The 19,269-nt window shown below is 40.2% G+C and overlaps 1 long non-coding RNA gene across 1 annotated transcript in view; it reads right to left on the bottom strand.

The window, feature by feature from the left end:
* Positions 1–1,526: 1,526 nt before the first annotated feature.
* LOC134933569 (uncharacterized) overlaps positions 1,527–19,269 on the bottom strand; it is an 84,072-nt gene continuing 66,329 nt past the window's right edge. Inside the window, exons 2-3 of the long non-coding RNA XR_010179733.1 lie at positions 4,601–4,735; positions 1,527–3,362 (exon numbers count right to left, since the gene is read on the bottom strand). This is a non-coding gene — a long non-coding RNA (uncharacterized LOC134933569). The remainder of the gene's footprint in view (positions 3,363–4,600; positions 4,736–19,269) is intronic.

A 19,269-nucleotide genomic window follows, 5' to 3' on the forward strand; every position in this document is an offset into this window, starting at 1 on the left:
AAAAAGGAAAGCCTTCTGTTTGAAGTCATGATTCTGTTTACCTCATTTCCTCACACAGCTAATGATCCACTGTGCTTATCCCGCTGACACTTAATCTCCCTACCACCTACCTGCAAACCCCTCTCACTGGCCATTACCATCTGTGCCAGGATGTGTCATAACCACTTATTCATCCCAGCAACACTCTGATATCTTCAGGACAAAATCCGCCAACGGTCTGCTGCTAAAATCCTCAGAATCAAGGTTCTGTCGTAACTGGTGACATAAGCCCTTTCCGTTAGCTCCACTTGCAACAGAGGCAGACTCATACAGCGTTGGTAGCAAAATGGGTGTTAATTACTCCAAAGATTGTGCGTGCAAAATCTGCTTATTGCCACACATATGCACGGCCTGTGATGCCTTAATCTTACGCGTTTAGTTGATGTCAAGTTAGCATCATCATCAGCGTGAATTTTTACCAACTATGTGGCAGGTGCACAAGATGTGCTCTCTGACAGTACTGGCTGGAGTGTATGAGTGTCAACATGCGGGGTGCAATGCAACACAAATGTGTGTGTGTTTGTAGACCTTTAAACACGTGTGTGCAAATGTTTTAATAGATGGTATGAAACAGAGTGTATTTGTATTAATTTTTATAAAATTTACATCTTATTATTCTGTAACTTGCAATAAAAAAAAAACTTTTGAAGCTTGCAGACTATTGCACCATGTGATAAACTGCGTGACGCTGGCTACTAACTGGACCTTTCAAAACCAATCTTTCATTTAGATTTCTCTCTGTATTACGCAGGAACGTCATCTGCGTCAGTGCTCTGTGAGCAAAGGTAGACCGTCCGGAAGCCGTCGCACAGGAAATAGGCACAGATAAGTGTTGTCCCGATAGAACCTTAGCGTATTGTTACTCATCTGTCATACACTTACTGTTACTGTATTTAACACCGTGCTGCCGCATAGAATAGCAATACATGTGTATTTTGAATAATGAGTAAAAAATAAAAAACACACAAAACACATTTCTTACCCCTATTAGAGTAAAAAAAAGGTTCAGCTACAGCAAACCTGATATCCGTCTCTGAATACACGTGCCTAAATTAGTTCTCTATTTTGTGATGCCCCATTGAGAGCGGCTCCCATTGAGATCTGAACAAAGGGCATGACCCTGAGGTCAGAGAGTAACTGAGGAAGTCTGACCTCCCTTTGTCGGGAGCTGCCTTGTTTATTTTGCCTAAGTAAAGATCACCAATACATTAACTAAAGAGGATTAAAAAGGTTATACCCCCAGGGATATGATTCCGGCAAGTGGCAAAATCCACAGCTCGGGACCATTTAAACTGCATTACGCCATAAAGCCTGCTACAGCAGGGCTGGGTCACATCAACCAGCAATACATACGTAAGTCACATGAAACTCAGATTCCCAGCACCCTGTTTAGTCAGGCACACTGTCCTTAAAGGAGAAGGCGCGAAAACAGGAATAACAAAGTAAAAACTAGAAATATATTTTTATAATATAAGAATACGAGTGTAACTGAATCTTTTAAATACCAATAAAACATTTTAAAGACATGGAAATTATCTTACAGTAACAAGGTGACAGATTACTGTTGCTAGGGTCAACTCCACTTCTTGTCTGTTTTAGAATATTTAGTTAATTACCCCCAAGTCTCAAACAAATGAATAAATAAATGTATCTGTACCCTTTACAGAGCAATATGTTTTGTTTTTCTTTGCTTTGATCCCAACTCAGAATCAGCCCCATTATCAGAATGTGCCCTTATCTTATTCAAGATACTTCCAAAACTGTAATCCAGTCTCTCATCATCTCCCGCCTTGACTAGTGCAACCTCCTGCTATCTGTCTTTATCATCCTCCAATTCAGTCCATTGTAATTGGCGCAGCAAAACTATGTACCTATGTTGCCTCTCTCATCTGCTGAACCACCTTGCAGATCCGTACACCGGCTCCCTGTGTCCTCCAGAATCCGATTCACACCTTCAGACATTCACAACATCACCCATCCATACATCTCAAACCCCACAACAGCTACCTATGACATGCACCTGCCTATACGACTTCTCCCGTGTTGGTACCCAATTATGTAATTGTTTACCACACCCAACTAAACTCTCTCACAGTCTCCAAATTTCTGATAACCCAACCATCATTTTATCAGACCTTACCCAACTTCAACCTAATTCTACCCACACCAATCCACTGTAGTAATTGTCTCGATTTCCACTCTTAACTTTACTTGCTCCACTTGTGTCAGCTGTTCCCTCTTTCAAACAGAATGTAAGCACTGCATGGGCAGCATAGGTAAACGCAGTGTGGGTTTCTGGTTGCCTGGAACCCCCCCCCCCTCCCCTCCTCTTAGCTCAAATTATGATAATAGCAATAGTATATAATACGATTACTAGAACTGCACAGTGTAGCAGCTTCTTCTACCAAGTTTGCTGTGTTGGTGGATCTGAGCACTCAATCAGTGCACTGGACCAGAGAGTATCTGCCAGGAAGAAGAGACAGGAGCTTTACCATGAGGTGGGAGAATGTGAGCTTAGAAATTGTAGTTCTGTCTCCTACTGGTTCTATTATGTTTGTGTATTTATTATTTATTATGGTATGTTTAACCTTTTCCTGACCACTTATGTTATTTATATTAGTTAAATATGTTTGATACAGCCTATACTATAGACTACCTATAGTGTTAAATATTAATACCATGTTTTGCAGGTCTCCTCACAGAATCACAACTGAAATAATTAGCTCCACCTGTGGACCTTTTAAAATGTGTTAGTGAGTAATTAATACACCTGTGCTCCTGCTGGGTTACCTGCAAAACATGCACTGTGTGGGGTCCTAAGGACCGAGTTTGAGAACCTGTGCCATAGACTATCCAGTGTAGAAAAAAAACAATGTGTACATTAGTGTCCAAGGTCAATACTAGGTTCTTCTACCGTTCCCCATGACTCCCGCACTTGCCCCAAGGTTCTGCAGAGTGGGAGATTGTGGTTTGCATTTGGAAACCCCCATCTAGAAATCCTGCATTTGCCCCTGGGCAGGGTTCTCCTTACCATTTGTTTTCATGTCTTCATTTATTTTATCTACATTGTATGTCCCTGTTTCATGTGAGTCCTGTTCTTCTCTAGTGTCCGGAACTGCAGAGCTCTGTGGTGCCATACAAATCTCCGATAATAATAATCTCTCTCTCTCTCTTTGTTGTATCCCGACACGTCCTGTATGGAACTTTAGGCTGTTCAGTCCCTAATTTAGGTCCACTTGTTAGGGTCCAAATGATACCTCAAGCCTCTTGCAGTTCAGTTTGTGCAGCAGATCTCTTAATGGATGTCCATGGGATATCAGGAGCTTATAAAAAGTTACAATTAGACCCCTTGCATGGAAAGGCAAAAGGATTTCAGTGAAGAGAACATAGCGGGGGGATATGTATGTGTACGTATAATGGTGGTATATATGATTTGGAGAAATTGGTAACGTTTCTTACATGAGATCTGGAATCGGCACTGAACCTCGCAGAATTCTAGGAAATGCCACAGAAGTTAAATATCTGGAAGGAATTCTATATTGGACTTCGTCCAACTGTAAAATGCTTTGTGGTTCTCACCAAGGAGAAAAAGTCTTCATTATTCCATAAGGGAGTCTTTCTGGGTGGATTGTTGACTAATTTACATTCTGTAGTCTCATGTGGCAATTAAGAATGGAGGCGCATGAGGGAGTTGGTTTGCTGGCGGCCTCTCCTTTAGTGAGATCCAAAATAGTGAAAAGTAGAGAAGGCTATCTGTAAGATCCACATCATTATTAATCCAGAGGCTGGTGTGAGACTGGGGATATGTGGCATGTGCTGCTTAGGGGTATATTTAATTGATGTCGGATCCTTTCCGACGGAAAGGATCCGACATTTGAGTATTCAATTTGCGGTTAAATCCGCCGATCCACGTGCTTTCTGACAAGTCGCATTTTCTGGCTTGCCTGATAAATGGGAGAATGATTGAATAGGTCAAACCTGGATTCGTCCTTAAACTACCGTTTTTCCGACAAGTTGGGAAATACGACTTGAATTGAATACACCCCTTAGTAATGTTCCTGCATACTGCACATGGAAGATATGGGCCTCCGTCTCGGGATTGCCTCTGGAGGATGCAAAAGCACACCTTGGGTCTCCTACAGACAAACTAGGATATGCTCTTTTAAACATCTTTCAGTGTAAGTAACCTGATTTGGGAACATGTACAAAATCTGTAGAAGTCTCGGGATAGCATACATTTTTTACTAATGTGATTCTTCCGACCCAAGATAAACAGATTTTGTCCCAGTCCGCAAACCTTTTTTATCCTAGCTCTGGATAGTCAGCCAAATTAAGTTGGCCATATGTTTTAATCAAGTACTGTAGATCCCAAGCTATTTAATTTTGTACATTTCCCACTTGTAATTACTTCCGAGGAGGCAAAGAACTTTAGTGGGAGGATTTCTGTTGTGTCCAATTTCATTTTAAAATGTTCTTCATATGATTGCAGTTTCTTGCATGATGAATGCAGCTATGTATGTATGTATGTATGTATGTATGTATGTATGTAGCCTTTAATCACCAGGGGAAATGGCCATGTTTCATCCAGGGGCATCACCATAGCGGGAACCCTCACACTGTTTGCTGAATAGATCTGGTCCATTGCCCTGTGCTTGCTGGTTGCCTCTTGGTGTCCAGGTATAAATCCGACCTGATCCTAGTGTACAAAAGAGATTATGAATGAGGCTGGTTTGAATGGTAGGATCTGAGCAAACAAGATCATTGTTCAAGAGTGGAATTGACCTGTACTTAGCACATGATGGGGGTCACGAACCTCTTTTGGAATGACCACAATGTGCACTTGTGGTGGTGGCACCATCAAATGTTTGCCTCTAAATATGTGATTATAGAGCCCAAGCAGCATGTGGGTCAAGGCAGGGGCAAATTGTATAATACACAACTATAAATACATCAGGTCCGGGCATGGATACCGCGTACTGTAAACTTAATTTACCCTAAATGATAGATAGATAGATAGATAGATAGATAGATAGATAGATAGATAGATAGATAGATAGATAGATAGATAGATAGATAAGCGCAGGTGTCATAGCAGTTACCATTACTGGTGCACAGCACTAAAGTCTTGGGCTCCGTTCCTATCAATAACCTAGCTGTGTGGAGTTTGTATGTTCTAGTCTTTGAATGGGTTTCCCCTGGGTGCTCCGGTTTCCTCCCACAATCCAAAAACATACTAATAAGTTAATTGGATCCTGACAACAAACATTAATCCTAGTGTCTGAGTGCGTACATAAAACAATAAATAAATAAATGATATATAGATATGATGTTGATATAAAGAGAAGGATATGAGCTAGACAACAGTAAGTCATTATTCTTTAAATATATTATTTTTCAGCAATGTAGTATAATGCGCCACTGTATCGCCAACGTGTAGACAGTTTTTTAAGGGTTGGTTGCTGACTGTGATATTGATAATAAAAATGTTGCAGCCTGTTCTTTCAAGGGTTGTGTAAGTGCCAAAATCAATATGACAATACACCCACGTACTTGTATAGTAGGTTCTAAGACTTGCAGACTTACCATCGCCATTTGTCCCTTGCTGCAATAAAAACAACAACTTGGCAACACCTTCCATGTTTGTTTGCTAAATTTCCTGAATAACTGCAGTCATATAAGAGCCAGTATCACCGCTAATGTTGCTTCAGTACTTTTGCATGGAAGCATAAATTTGAGACGTCTACAAACAAATGCCTTAGACGACCAATACAAAATAAGCTATAATATATAAAATCCAGGCAATTTTAAGGACCTCGGGTCTTAAAAAAATCATCTATACTTTGGCTTAAAAAAAAAAAGTATTGCTGAGAAATTTCAAAAAACTTGCTGCAGCTGTAGGATCAGGAAAATCTATTAGGACACATAGGGAAATTATAATGGAACAAGGAGTTATATAACCTGTTCCTACAAGAAGCTTGCAGAGCTGGCATTTTGGAGATATCTGTAAGGCTCTATACTCAATTAGAAACATTTCCAGCCGCAGCACAAATATTGTCATCGCTTAATAGAAAAGGTTCATATTATGAAAATGATCAGATAAAAACTATCACGTAACACATTATAATGTGCTAACACTCTTTCTTGCTTCAAATGACTGCATTTCAATCACTTTAGATTAACATAATGCAGAATTTTCCATTATATTTTTGATTGATTCAGCTAACCGTATTTATTCGCATTTCATGTATTTTTTTTTTGGGCAGACACTTGTGAATCTTACATTTTATTTTCAATCACTATATGTGTTTTTTAAGTGTGAATACATTATGTACATTTGATAAGCGTGACAAATTATTATAGCTGCAAAATGCACTTATATTTGATTACCAGTGTGATATTCTAAACTTTATAAAACTGGTAGTTGACTGAAAGCAATTTATAATGTTGGATACATTTTTTAGTTTAGTTAATGTATATGCAAAGTATTAAAACATACAGGTATACTGCAAACATCAATACTCAAAGGATATATCCCAATTTATACTATAATAAAATAATATTAACAATTATAGAATATTAGTAATGAAAAATAAATAAACAAATGTTGATAATAAAAATAAAAGTGCAGTGTTGAAATAGTAAAAAAAAAATGCTATATGTATGGTAGTTGCCACAATAGTAGTTTTATTTTGTTTGTACGTGTGTATATAACACTAAAAACACCTATATTTTAGCTTCAAGACTATAAATAAAACTCATCCATAAACAATAGCTGTTATAAAAAAAAATGGTGAACATGCCCAAACTACAGTATATAAACTATGTAAACCTAGAATCAATTAATCAGTTTCATATAGACCCTAACTTATATTTCAATCCAAAATAACGAATACTTATTTTAATATATATACATCAATGCAACATGTACATTGCTAAGAGTTTGCGATACATCCTAACTAATATTTCAGCACAAAATAAAATTCCTGTACATAATATATTTTCATAAATCACAAAATTATGTACTCATTTGTTTTCCTACATATTGAAAAATGTTAGGAATAAAACATTTTATCAGTAAAACATTTTTAAAAAAAATTGTATTATCAATAAATTATTTAACAATTAGAAATCATTTATTAAGAATGTAAATAAATATATTACATTTAAACTTATAGTCAGACAGGAAAAATTACTATTAATATGGCTAATTTAACTAGAGTAGGCATATAGGACATAATTAAAATGCTACTGTCTAAAAAGTATTGTATGTAATCTTAAATGGTTTGATTTTATAATTGGTTCATTCAATCCTGTGTTTTATTGCAAATTACCATACCAATCCTAACTATTTATGATGATAAGGATTATTATTATTAATATTATTTTTACTACACACGTAACTATAAAGCATTGGCATATAATAATATTATACTGTATATTACATTATGCTGCCTTCCTATACAGCAACGTATAGTACCTGTATTAAGTGATAACATAGTGAAGATAAAAACAAATGAAAAAAAAAGATTATTTACGTAAATAAATATATACATAGTAATTTACACAATAATAGTCATTACACTATATATTTACAAAAAATTGAGATTAGCACTATCATTATATATATATATATATATATATATATATATATAAACAATGTCTGTGGCATACCTTTATTTTAAATCTCTTGTTATTTTCTCACATATTTTACATCAAAGAACACATATAGTTCAGGGTCATTACAGATTTTATCATAAACTATAGGATTGTGTACATACTCATCTAGTAAAACATATTAGAGCAGGTACCGTTGGTTGCATTTCAAAAAACACTTTGTTTTAAGGTCCTTTAATCATAATAAATAATATTCCTCACTACAGACAATAACAGGTTTTCCAAATGTTTATCATTAACAAACATATAGTAATTAGTTGTGGTTTCGTCCCACTTTTTTTTTTATTGGAATAGAAAACATATTCCCTTCATTCAACATGTATATTAATAGTTGCTCTTTACTATGTTGCATGGAAGTGCCTACAACTAACTTGTAAACCTGAAAATACATAATTATTACATAATGTATAGTTATACATAAATTTTCACAAATAATTTAAATTGCAACACATTACATAGCATTTATGGACTGAATTTTTTAGGGGTGTTAAACATTAAATATTACAGTCAGCGTTCTAAATGTAGGGAGGCCACAATACTTAAAATTTTGCTTCAGCTTTAATTGTGAAAGAATCTTAAAATTAATGAAAGCAAATTTGAACAATATGGTAACAAATAATGCTCCTGTTTGTTATATTTGTAATGCTTGGGATGATTTATTAAAAAAATTATAATTTTGTACTGTATATAACTTTGGGCTAGGTCAAATTATGCAGTTAAATTATATATATATATATATATATATATATATATATATATATATATGTATAAAACAACCCACCACTATATTAAGTAATGCTGTTGGGGCGTATGTATATGTCAGCAGGGCATACACTGTGCAGTCCCTTGTTGACATCGATAAGGTTCTGTAAAGTACACAAGAGGCTCCCACAGAGGACAATCTACGTTGCACAGGTTGAGAGACAGGCAGGAATACAGGATACAATGTCTGGAATCAATGGTGGGGACACTAGTTCAAGGTTCAGCAGTTTTACTAACACTGACCCATGAAAACTTAATCCACAGCTCTTGCACTGATTTCTCCCATAACAACATCCAAACTAGGACAAACCGCCTCATTATACATATCCTGCCACATTCTGAAGCAAACTTATTATACAGACATACAAAGCATGTTAACCCATACAGGTCAGGAATTGGGTACTGCTCACTAAATTACATAACGTTCCCTATTAAGAAATTCACATACAATTATAAAATATTGTAGAGTATGACAGCGCTATAATAATGTAATAATAATAGTAATAATAATAAGAATTTATTCAGTGTTACTTCGATGTACATTGTGTACACAAATTTATCATTATCACTTAGCAGACTTTTTAATTTATAAAATGTGAATGTTTTATGCATTTAATTTCCACTATCAATGTGTTCTTAGAAGTTTAATTTAGTTTATTCTATGTAACTTTTTTGTTTTCTCTTTTCTCACTTCTGTTTTCACTCTTAAATATATATATATTTTTTTTTGATCAGTCCAGGAAGATTGAATCAATAACGTTCGGTTCTCATCTCACACAACGAACAAGCATTCATTAATTTATTATTATTTTGTTTTTTTTTGTTTTTTTTTACCACAATAGACCTCTTAAAAACAAAATAAAACAAAAACAATACACTGATATATGCTAAGAGAAAATGAAAAGGTAATCATACAAAAAATAAAAAAATCTGCTTTAACATGTATAAACTATTCTAAAAACTGTTTGCCAAGAATAATTTAAAGCTACAGACACAGCAGACTTTATTTTTAATTAGAAATATTTATAAAATCTTATATCATTTTTAAATGCAATGATTATGGCCTAGTGAAAGAAAAATTTACAAAAAATGGTATAGTTTCCAAAGACTGGAGCAGGAGCTTCCTTCTCAGTATGACAATGTACTGTCAGAAGCGGTTCTAGAGATCTTATTTTTACTTCATTTCACTTAAGTCCATCCTGTCAGTCTCTTGTAACCTATATAACGCCATTCATCTATTTTAATCTTCATTTCAGCCTGTTGCCTATTTTTTTGCTTGCGTTTCTCTGTCTCCTATTTTCCTCTAACATGTAAAAGTTATAAGCTATAAAAGTTTAACTCCATATGAGCGAATGTACCATGCATTGATTAAAACAGTTCAGAGACACTGCAATGTTGTCATGCATACTACATGTTTAAAATTTATCTAAGGTTCCCAATATACTGTACTGTACATCCCAAAAAAGTGTCACCCTGAGAATATTTACACCAACGGTTGCTATTTTTATGTTGTACGTCACATGCCATGTACTGTACTCCTTCAGCAGCTCTTACAATGTACGAAAAGTGATATGCAATATGCTGGTGCAATATAAGCAAATAAAATTATATATATATATATATATATATATATATATATATATATAAAAATATATTCCTATCAAGAGGTACACTTTTTCCAATGTTTGGTAATATGTTAAATGCTGCAACTGCTATAAATCACTCCACTGTGTAAATACTGTAGTTTGATTACATGAAATAATAATAATAATAATAATAATAATAATAATAATATAAAGTATATATATATATATCTTAAAAAATAAATATATATATATATATATACTCATTATTGATGTTTAGTAATAGTAAAATGACCCATTAGCATGTACATATATATATATATATATATATATCTATATATATCTATATCTATCTATCTATCTATCTATCTATCTATCTATCTATATATATATATATATATATATATATATATATATATCTATATCTATCAGGTTAAGCACACTGTCAGGTTATACAGTATTTGTCTGGACCAGTAGTGTTAGCATTATTCTGTGACTAGCAATTGTAATGATGTATGCCTTTGAATAACGTGTTTATTGTCTCTTTTGCAGGACACGTGTGCAGACGTTTGTTGTGTGTGTGTGTGTGTATATATGGTACTTATGTCTAACGTACACAAGACAAAGGATTGTGCCGCGAGAAAGGCCCGCCGGCCTTCATAGCCAAGCAAGGGTTTGTACTGGCAGCTAGTGCCCAGGAAAGTCTCAGAAGTTTCTATGAATATTTATGTGAAGCCTGCACCTTGCCACAACTAATATTTAACCTCTGCAGTGTCAGCAGCTGCCATGCACAATTCAAGGGAAGACAGTAACACGGCTTATGACTGGAGCAATGTTTCTTGATGGAATTCTGGCCGGAGCAAAATACATCTAATATTTCTTTATAGACACAAGAATACCGCATTTCTGTAAAGGTGATGAATACAGAGTTATGTGAAAACAGCAGTAGTTATACCCATAAAATGGACAGGTGGGTAACACAAATAGCACTGCCTATACACTGTACATTTTTTCAGATGGTTCGACCAATGTCTGACCATCTGGGTGAGTCAAATGATGTTGATGTGACCACATATAGTGAACGATTTATAGAAGCAATGTACAGTACACTGAGTGAACATGGCAAGAACAGCGGACTGACAGAGTGAATGTGTTTGAAAATCAGAACCAACCATTCAGTGCATGGCCAGCTGAAAACCGGGTACACACTGTAGCACTATGTGAGTTCTCCATAGGATGACGCAATGTATCGTTGCATGGTTAATGCAACTGCTGCGTATTGCACGTTGCGTCATCCTATCTGATGCGCATCGCGCAATTAATGAAACAATGAACTGTGTGTATATCAGGGCTGGCGCTCTGATCGGCTGCCCCCGGCACCTGGAGACAAAGGTTCCCTGAGCAGCTCCTCTTCCTGGCGCTCTGCTTGCCCACCCTACACCCTGAAGAACAGAGGCGTGCCTTGAGGCCACGCCCCCATGAGCTGTGACCACAACCCCGTTAAGCATGACCGTAGCTATGCCGGGGCCATATACAGCCCCAGTCCGTCCCTGGTGTACACACTACACATTGGTTGTGCAGAGGGGTGGAAGGTACCCTGATCACATCAAGTGGCCAAGTGAATACTTTTAAAGATTACTTTTCATATGTTTTCTGAAGAACACGACTCAATAGTGGAAAGTGGCAGTTGGAAGCCCATGATCAGTGGCCGTCCACTAACAAGCCCAGCTCCTCAGTACTTTACAGATCTTTGCTTAACGCGTCATTTTGACCTGGCATAGTTGCAGTATAAAGGTCATTCACAGGGAGCTACCCTTAAAATTGCTATTATGCAGTCACATACAATAGGAATGGGGTGAACATCGCTGTTCATTTATGTAACTATAGAAAATCCGAATAAAATATATTTTCAGGCTCATTTTGGAAATCATCTTTTTTTTGCGCTCATTAAAGGTGAGGCATTACATCTTAATGTCAGTATTTATATTAATGACCTTTGCTTCAGCGTACATTGTTGTTCCTGGGTGGGGTGCCAAACTCTTAATTTTCAAGGCAAAGCAGGGAGGACCCTCTCATACCATTACAGACGGCAGCTCCAGCCAATGGGGTAAAGCCATTTACTATACATGCCAGCCATAAACAGACAGGCACTCGCTTGACATATAGCAGACTCCTGGGACACAAAGCTCGTGGAGATCATAGTGTTGAGACCCCAACTAAAGGGCTATCTACATGTAATCTGTTTCCAAAATTACAGACAGGCTGCAATGCGTTCCTTTTAATTCCTGCTGGGTCTTAAAATATCCTCAGTGCTGCATGGTCATCAGACCTCAAATACTCTCACTGTATGTCCTGAGGAAGTTCTAGAAAGTTAGATGATGTTTGTACTTTGTACCAGACTATGCAATGAAAGGCATATATTTTACCGCAGTGCCGATACCACATGGTGGTCTATATAATTTTAAACAGACGGAGTGGATTACAGTGCCACATTTCACAGGTAATGCCGCTTCACTACCACTGCCAGACCCAGATAGGTGCGTGGGGTGGCGGCGATCGAGGTTGGCTTTGGCCACACTGTATAGACCGGCCTAGCGGCAGAGAGGCAGACTGTGGATCCTGCCCGGCCACTCTCATTTATGTTAGACACGACAAAGGGTCTGGGCTGTTCCTCAGACACAGCCATTTTGGGTATGGCCGCAGTAGCAGTTGTGGATGGCACAGGTCATACAACATAACAAAGGGTAGGAGGAGACAGGGATATGTTAAATTAAATCATCCCCCCCCCAACACCCCCCATCCATACTTATCCCACCTCTGGAGCTGCCACTGTTCACTAGAAATAAGAAAACTTGGAATAACAATCTATATAATTAGTGCTAATTAGTAAACCAAATGAGCTATATGGTGTAATAAAGAAGATGTATATCTGTACTTAATACAGGGATGTGCGGTTCAGTTCTTCTTACGGATTTGTGGATCCAAACAGAACCAAAACCTGGTCCGGATCCCCAGAGGAGATCCGATCCGAGTCCCGGTTCGAATCTTCTCACGGCTCGGAATTCGGATTTTGAAACCAAATTTTGGGTTTTGAATTGATTTTTTTTTAAACTGATTTTAAACTGAACTTAAATCTGAACCAACACACTTGATGGTGGTTGCCCAATACCAAAACACGAAGATGACTAAGAACCAAAAGCAAAACATGGGGGTCCGTGCACACCTCTACTCAATACAGAGAATTACTGACTAATATAACAACCTACAATCCAGTGCTGTGGTCAATGCAATGTTAGATATTAACCAGAAATCTGACATTATTATTATTGTTATTATTATTATTTATCATAAAGTAAAAGTCCATGTGTCCTGTACACCATATATGGAGGAGATTTATCACATCTTGGAGAGAGATGAAGTAGGGGGAGATGATACCACTCAATCAGCTCCTAACTGTTATGTCACAGGCTGATTGGTCGGTACTTTATCTCTCTCCACTTTATCTCTCTCCAGCTTTGATAAATCTCCTCTATAGTGAGAAATGGATTGTAATCTACGGATTATTTGTCCTCTGCCTCCCGCAACCATCGGCGCATTCTTTTATCTGACTGGATTATTACATATTCTATCATTTATTTATTTTTTAAGCTCAGGGCATTGACACTCATACTGTATTTAGTAAGCATGAAACGACCGAGAACAAATACAATTCTAAACGATGGATGTGAAAGCTCCACGACAAATTCAACTCACGTAAAAAGAATGAAGATAGAAAATTTCAGCCTTGGTCAAAACAGATTTTGTTAATCAAGATTAAGATGTGGCATTTGAATTCAACAGTTATTGGCCTTGAAATCTCTCATTGCGGATGACCGGGGTGGGGTATAATTGTTCACAGCCTACAAAGCCATTTACACAGTTTTACAGTTTACTAAAACACAAAAAAAGACAATAAGACATTTTCTCTTACGTCCTAGAGGATACTGGTGTCCATTTAGTACCATGAAGTATAGACGGGTCCACTAGGAGCCATGGGCACTTTAAGAATTTGATAGTGTGGGCTGGCTCCTCCCTCTATGTCCCTCCTACCAGACTCAATTTAGAAAATGTCCCCGGAGGAGCCGGTCACGCTGAAAGAAGCTCCTGAAGAGTTTTCTGCATTTATTTTCTATGTTTGTTATTTTCAGGCAGGGCTGGTTGGCACCAGCCTGTCTACTTCGTGGGACTTAGGGGAAGGGGGGGGGGAACGGCCCAACCTCTTGAAGGGTTAATGGTCCCGCTCCCCGCTGACAGGACACTGAGCTCCTGAAGGAACTATTCGCAAGCCCCACCATGGCGAGCGTACATTCCCGCAGCACGCCGCCACTCCTAACAGAACCAGAAGAATGTAAGCTTGCGAGCAGGGCCTTCCTACCTCTATGACTGTTATCACCCAGTTTGTTATTGTTATTTCAAATTGTAAAGCGCAACGGAATTTGCTGCGCTATATAAGAAACTGTTAATAAATAAATAAATAAATAAATAAATGAAGAGTGGTGAGTACTGAGCCGGCGTCCCGGTTAGCGGAGCGCCGGCCATTATGGCAGCACGAGGGTACGGAGACGCATGGCTTCTAAATGGGGTGGAATGCGTCTCCAGACACAGTACACAGCTGCGTCTCAGTACACTGTACACAGTAACAAACTGGCAAACACAGTCTTAAAACGGTCCTGCTCCATTTTAAGCACACAAATTACCTCAGCCAGTATAAAAAAGCGGGAAGACCGCATGCCATTGAAGTGGCGGGGCTTCACTATGAGAGGATCCAGCAGCTCACCTGCGCCATTTTCCCTCTGCAGTGGACACAGACGCTGACTGACATAGATGCGCAGCTCCTCCGGAGTGACTCCAAATGACCTTAGCGGTACCAGGGGGTCATAGCAGGGAGGGGGGGGGGAGCGACTATTAGTGTACTGGGTCCCCTATGAGGGTACTTAGTCTGCGACCTGGCTAAGCTTGGCATTAGCCGTAAGGGCAGGGTGGGGGCTGGCTCCAAACAACTCTGCATCTCCCTGAAGTGCTCTTTGTGGGTTACTTGTGCTTAACCTTTTCCTGTGTGTGTGTGCTCTGTCACATTTACATTATGTCAGGCAAAGAGTGTTTTTCTTGTACAGCAGAGTGTTCCTCTTCACCAGGGGGCTCACTACTGGGTACTCAGGGTTCACAGAATAGCGGGCCTGAACCGAAGTGGGTTAATTCTCTTAAAGGAATGATCTCCACTCTTTCTACAAAATTGTCCCACAATGAGAAAGAGACGCAATACTTAAAACAGACTGTGGATGAGTTTATGAACAGAGACTCAGTCCCCAAAACAGCGTCTCAATCCCCGCCCATATGTCCGCAAAAGCAATCTCTGGCCCATATCCTGCAATCTTGACTGTGATGCTGATGGGTCAGACTTGGAGGAGGGTGAGGTGGACAGGTGGACTTGGAGGGGGGGGGGGGGGGGCATGCGGCTCTGTCACAGGGAATAGAGGCTCTTATAGAGAGGCTATCAGAGATGTTCTGCATATTCCTGATAAGGTGTCAGAGGTGCGTGAGGAATCTTATTTTAATGTGTCAAAGGAATTGAATACCCTGTTTGAATAACCGTGGATTAATCCTGATAAGAAATTGCAGATCCCTAAAAGGTTACTCTCATCTTTTCCCTTTCCTCTGGAGAATAGGAAAAAATGGGAAAATCCACCGACAGTGGACGCATCAGTCTCTAGGCTGTCACGAAAAATTGTATTGCCTGTTCCTGGTGTAGCCTCTCTGAAAGACACGGCTGATCATAAAATTGAGACTACACTCAAATCATTGTACACAGCTGCTGGGGTGGCCCAAAGACCCACTATTGCATGTGCGTGGATCACAAAAGCCATTGCAAAATGGTCAGGTATCCTAATTGAGGGGTTAGATTCCTTGTCTAGGGGGGATGTTGTTTTACTCCTGCAGCATATACAGGACTCTGTATACTTAACACATGCACCACCGTTATGGCAGTGTCGGCACGCAGGGGCTTGTGGCTACGCCAGTGGACTGCTGACGCGGACTCCAGGAAAGGCGTGGAAGGCCTACCATTCACATGAGAGGCCATGTTTGGAGATGAACTAGACAAATGGATCTCCACAGCTATTGCGGGTAAGTCTACGTATCTTCCTTCCGCAGCCCCCCCAACCAAGAAGACTTATTCAGCTTTTAAGTTACAGTCCTTTCCGACGGCCAAGTTCAAGTGCAAATCCAGAGGTGCTTCTACATCCTCCAGCGGCGTAAGAGGTAAACCACGCAAACCAGCAACTGCAGGTGCTCAGGAACAGAGCTCAGACTCTGCTTCCTCAATAACTTCGGCATGACGGTGGACCGCAATGCCTGGAAGGCTGTCAGGTGGGAGCCCGCCTACAATTCTTCAGTCAGATCTGGTCACATTCGTGCCAGGATTACTGGGTCATAGATCTTATTTCCCAGGGCTACAGACTGGAGTTCCAAAAGCTCCCACCTCACAGATTCTTCAAATCAGGCTTGCCAGTTTCACAAGAGGCAAGTATAACTTTACAGCATGCCATCCAAAAACTGGTACAGACTCAGGTCATTGTTCCAGTTCCACCTCATCTGCTTAACAAGGGGAACTACTCCAACTTGTTTGTAGTACCGAAACCAGAAGGTTCGGTAAGACCGATTCTGAACCTCAAGTCTTTGAACCCGTACTTACGAGTGTTCAAATTCAAGATGGAGTCTCTGAGAGCGGTAATCTCAGGTCTGGAGGAGGCGCAATTCCTAGTGTCTCTGGATATCAAGGATGCGTACCTTCACATTTCGATCTGGCCGCCTCATCAGGCTTATCTACGGTTTGCATTGCAGGACTGTCACTACCAGTTCCAGGCCCTGCCATTTGGTCTGTTCATGGCACCGAGGGTGTTCACCAAGGTGATGGCAGAGATGATGTTTCTGCTTCGCAAACGGGGAGTGAACATAATTCCGTACGTAGACGATCTACTGATAAAAGCACCATCCAGGGAAAGGTTGCTGGACAGCATTGGTCTCTCAACCAAACTCTTCCAGGATCATGGGTGGATTCTGAATCTTCCAAAGTCTCACCTAGAGCCAACAAGGAGGTTCCCATTCCTGGGAATGATACTGGACACGGAGTCGCAGAAAGTGTTCTTTCCGTTGGAGAAGGCATTGGTAATCCAGTCGATGGTTCGGGATGTCCTGAAGCCAACCTGGGTGTCGGTGCATCTGTACATTCGCCTTCTGGGGAAAATGGTGGCCTCTTATGAGGCTCTTCAATACGGAAGGTTTCACGCACGACCCTTCCAGCTCGATCTGTTGGACAAATGGTCCGGATCGCATCTTCATATGCACCAGAGGATCCGTCTGTCGCCAAAAGCCAGGAACTCCCTTCTGTGGTGGCTACAGACTTCTCACCTTGTCAAGGGTCGGAGGTTTGGCCATTCGGAATTCAGAACTGGATTCTGTGAACCACAGACGCAAGCCTCAGAGGTTGGGGAGCAGTCACTCAGGGGGTGCAGTTTCAAGGAAGATGGTCAAGTCAGGAAGTTGTCCTTCCAATCAACATTCTGGAACTCAGGGCCATATACAATGCCCTTCTGCAGGCTTTACATCTTCTTCAAGATCGGGCCATTCAGGTCCAGTCAGACAATGTGACGGCAGTGACGTACATAAACCGACAGGACAGAACGAAAAGCAGAGCAGCAATGTCAGAGGTGTCAAGAATTCTCCTCTGGGCAGAAAGAAACACTGTGGCATTGTCAGCGGTCTTCATTCCGGGAGTAGACAACTGGGAAGCAGACTTCCTCAGCAGAGCAGTGGGGCCTTCACCCGGAAGTGTTCAGGTGCTTGACAAGTCGATGGGGATATCCACAGATCGGCATGATGGCCTCTCGTCTCAACAAGTAGCTCAAGCGGTGTTGTTCCAGGTCGAGAGACCCACAGGCAGTGGAGGTGGATGCCTTGACGACTCCATGGGTCTTTCAGATGGTGTACGTGTTTCCTCCAGGGAAAGGGTTCAAGCAATATTCATTGCTCCAGACTGGCCAAGAAGGGCCTGATACGCGGACCTTCTGGAGATGCTCCTTGAAGATCCGTGGCCTCTACCTCTTCGCGAGGATCTTCTGCAACAGGGCCCGTTCATCTTTCAAGACTTACCTCGGCTACGTTTGACGGCATGGAAGTTGAACGGCTGATTCTAGCCAGGAGAGGTATCCCTCACAAGGTTATCCCGTCCAAGCCAGGAAGGGGGTAACGTCTAAGCATTACCATTGTATTTGGAAGAAATACGTCTCTTGGTGTGAGAGCAAAAATTATTCTGTGGTGGAATTTCATCTGGGATGTTTCCTGCTTTTTCTGCAGGCAGGCGTGGATGTGGGCCTGTGTCTGGGCTCCATAAAAGTCCAGATCTCGGCCTTGTCCATTTTCTTTCAGAAACAATTGGCTGCTCTCCCTGAGGTCCAGACGTTCTTGAAAGGTGTTCTGCACATCAAACCTCCCTTTGTGCCTCCCACGGCACCTTGGGATCTCAATGTGGTGCTGCAGTTCCTCCAATCGGACTGGTTTGAACCGTTACAGGAGGTGGACGTAAATTATCTTACGTGGAAGACCATCACACTGTTGGCCTTGGCTTCAGCAAGATGTGTGTCGGAGCTGGGGGCTTTGTCTCACAAAAGTCCCTATTTAATTTTCCTTGAGGACAGAGCTGAACTCAGAACTCGTCATCAAATTCTTCCTAAAGTGGTGTCCGCATTTCACATTAACCAACCTATTTTGGTTCCGGTTGTCACCGACACCTCTGCTCCTTCAAAGTCTTTGGATGTTGTAAGGGCTTTGAAGGTGTATGTAAAGCGAATAGCTCGTCACAGAAAATCGGATTCGCTGTTTGTTCTTTATGATCCTAATAAAATTGTGTGTCCTGCTTCAAAGCAGTCCATTGCATGCTGGATCAGGCTTACTATTCAGCATGCTTATTCCACGGCAGGTTTGCTGTGTCCAAAATCTGTACAGGCCCACTCTTCTAGGTCGGTGGGTTCTTCCTGGGTGGCTGCTCGGGGTGTATCGGCTTTACAGCTCTGCCAAGAGGCTACTTGGTCAGGTTTGAACACGTTTGCTAAGTTCTACAAGTTCGATACTTTGGCCTCTGAGGACCTTCAGTTTGGTCAATCAGTTCTGCAGGAAC

Source organism: Pseudophryne corroboree, chromosome 6 (genome assembly GCF_028390025.1).
Source record: "Pseudophryne corroboree isolate aPseCor3 chromosome 6, aPseCor3.hap2, whole genome shotgun sequence".
Lineage (NCBI taxonomy): Eukaryota > Metazoa > Chordata > Amphibia > Anura > Myobatrachidae > Pseudophryne > Pseudophryne corroboree.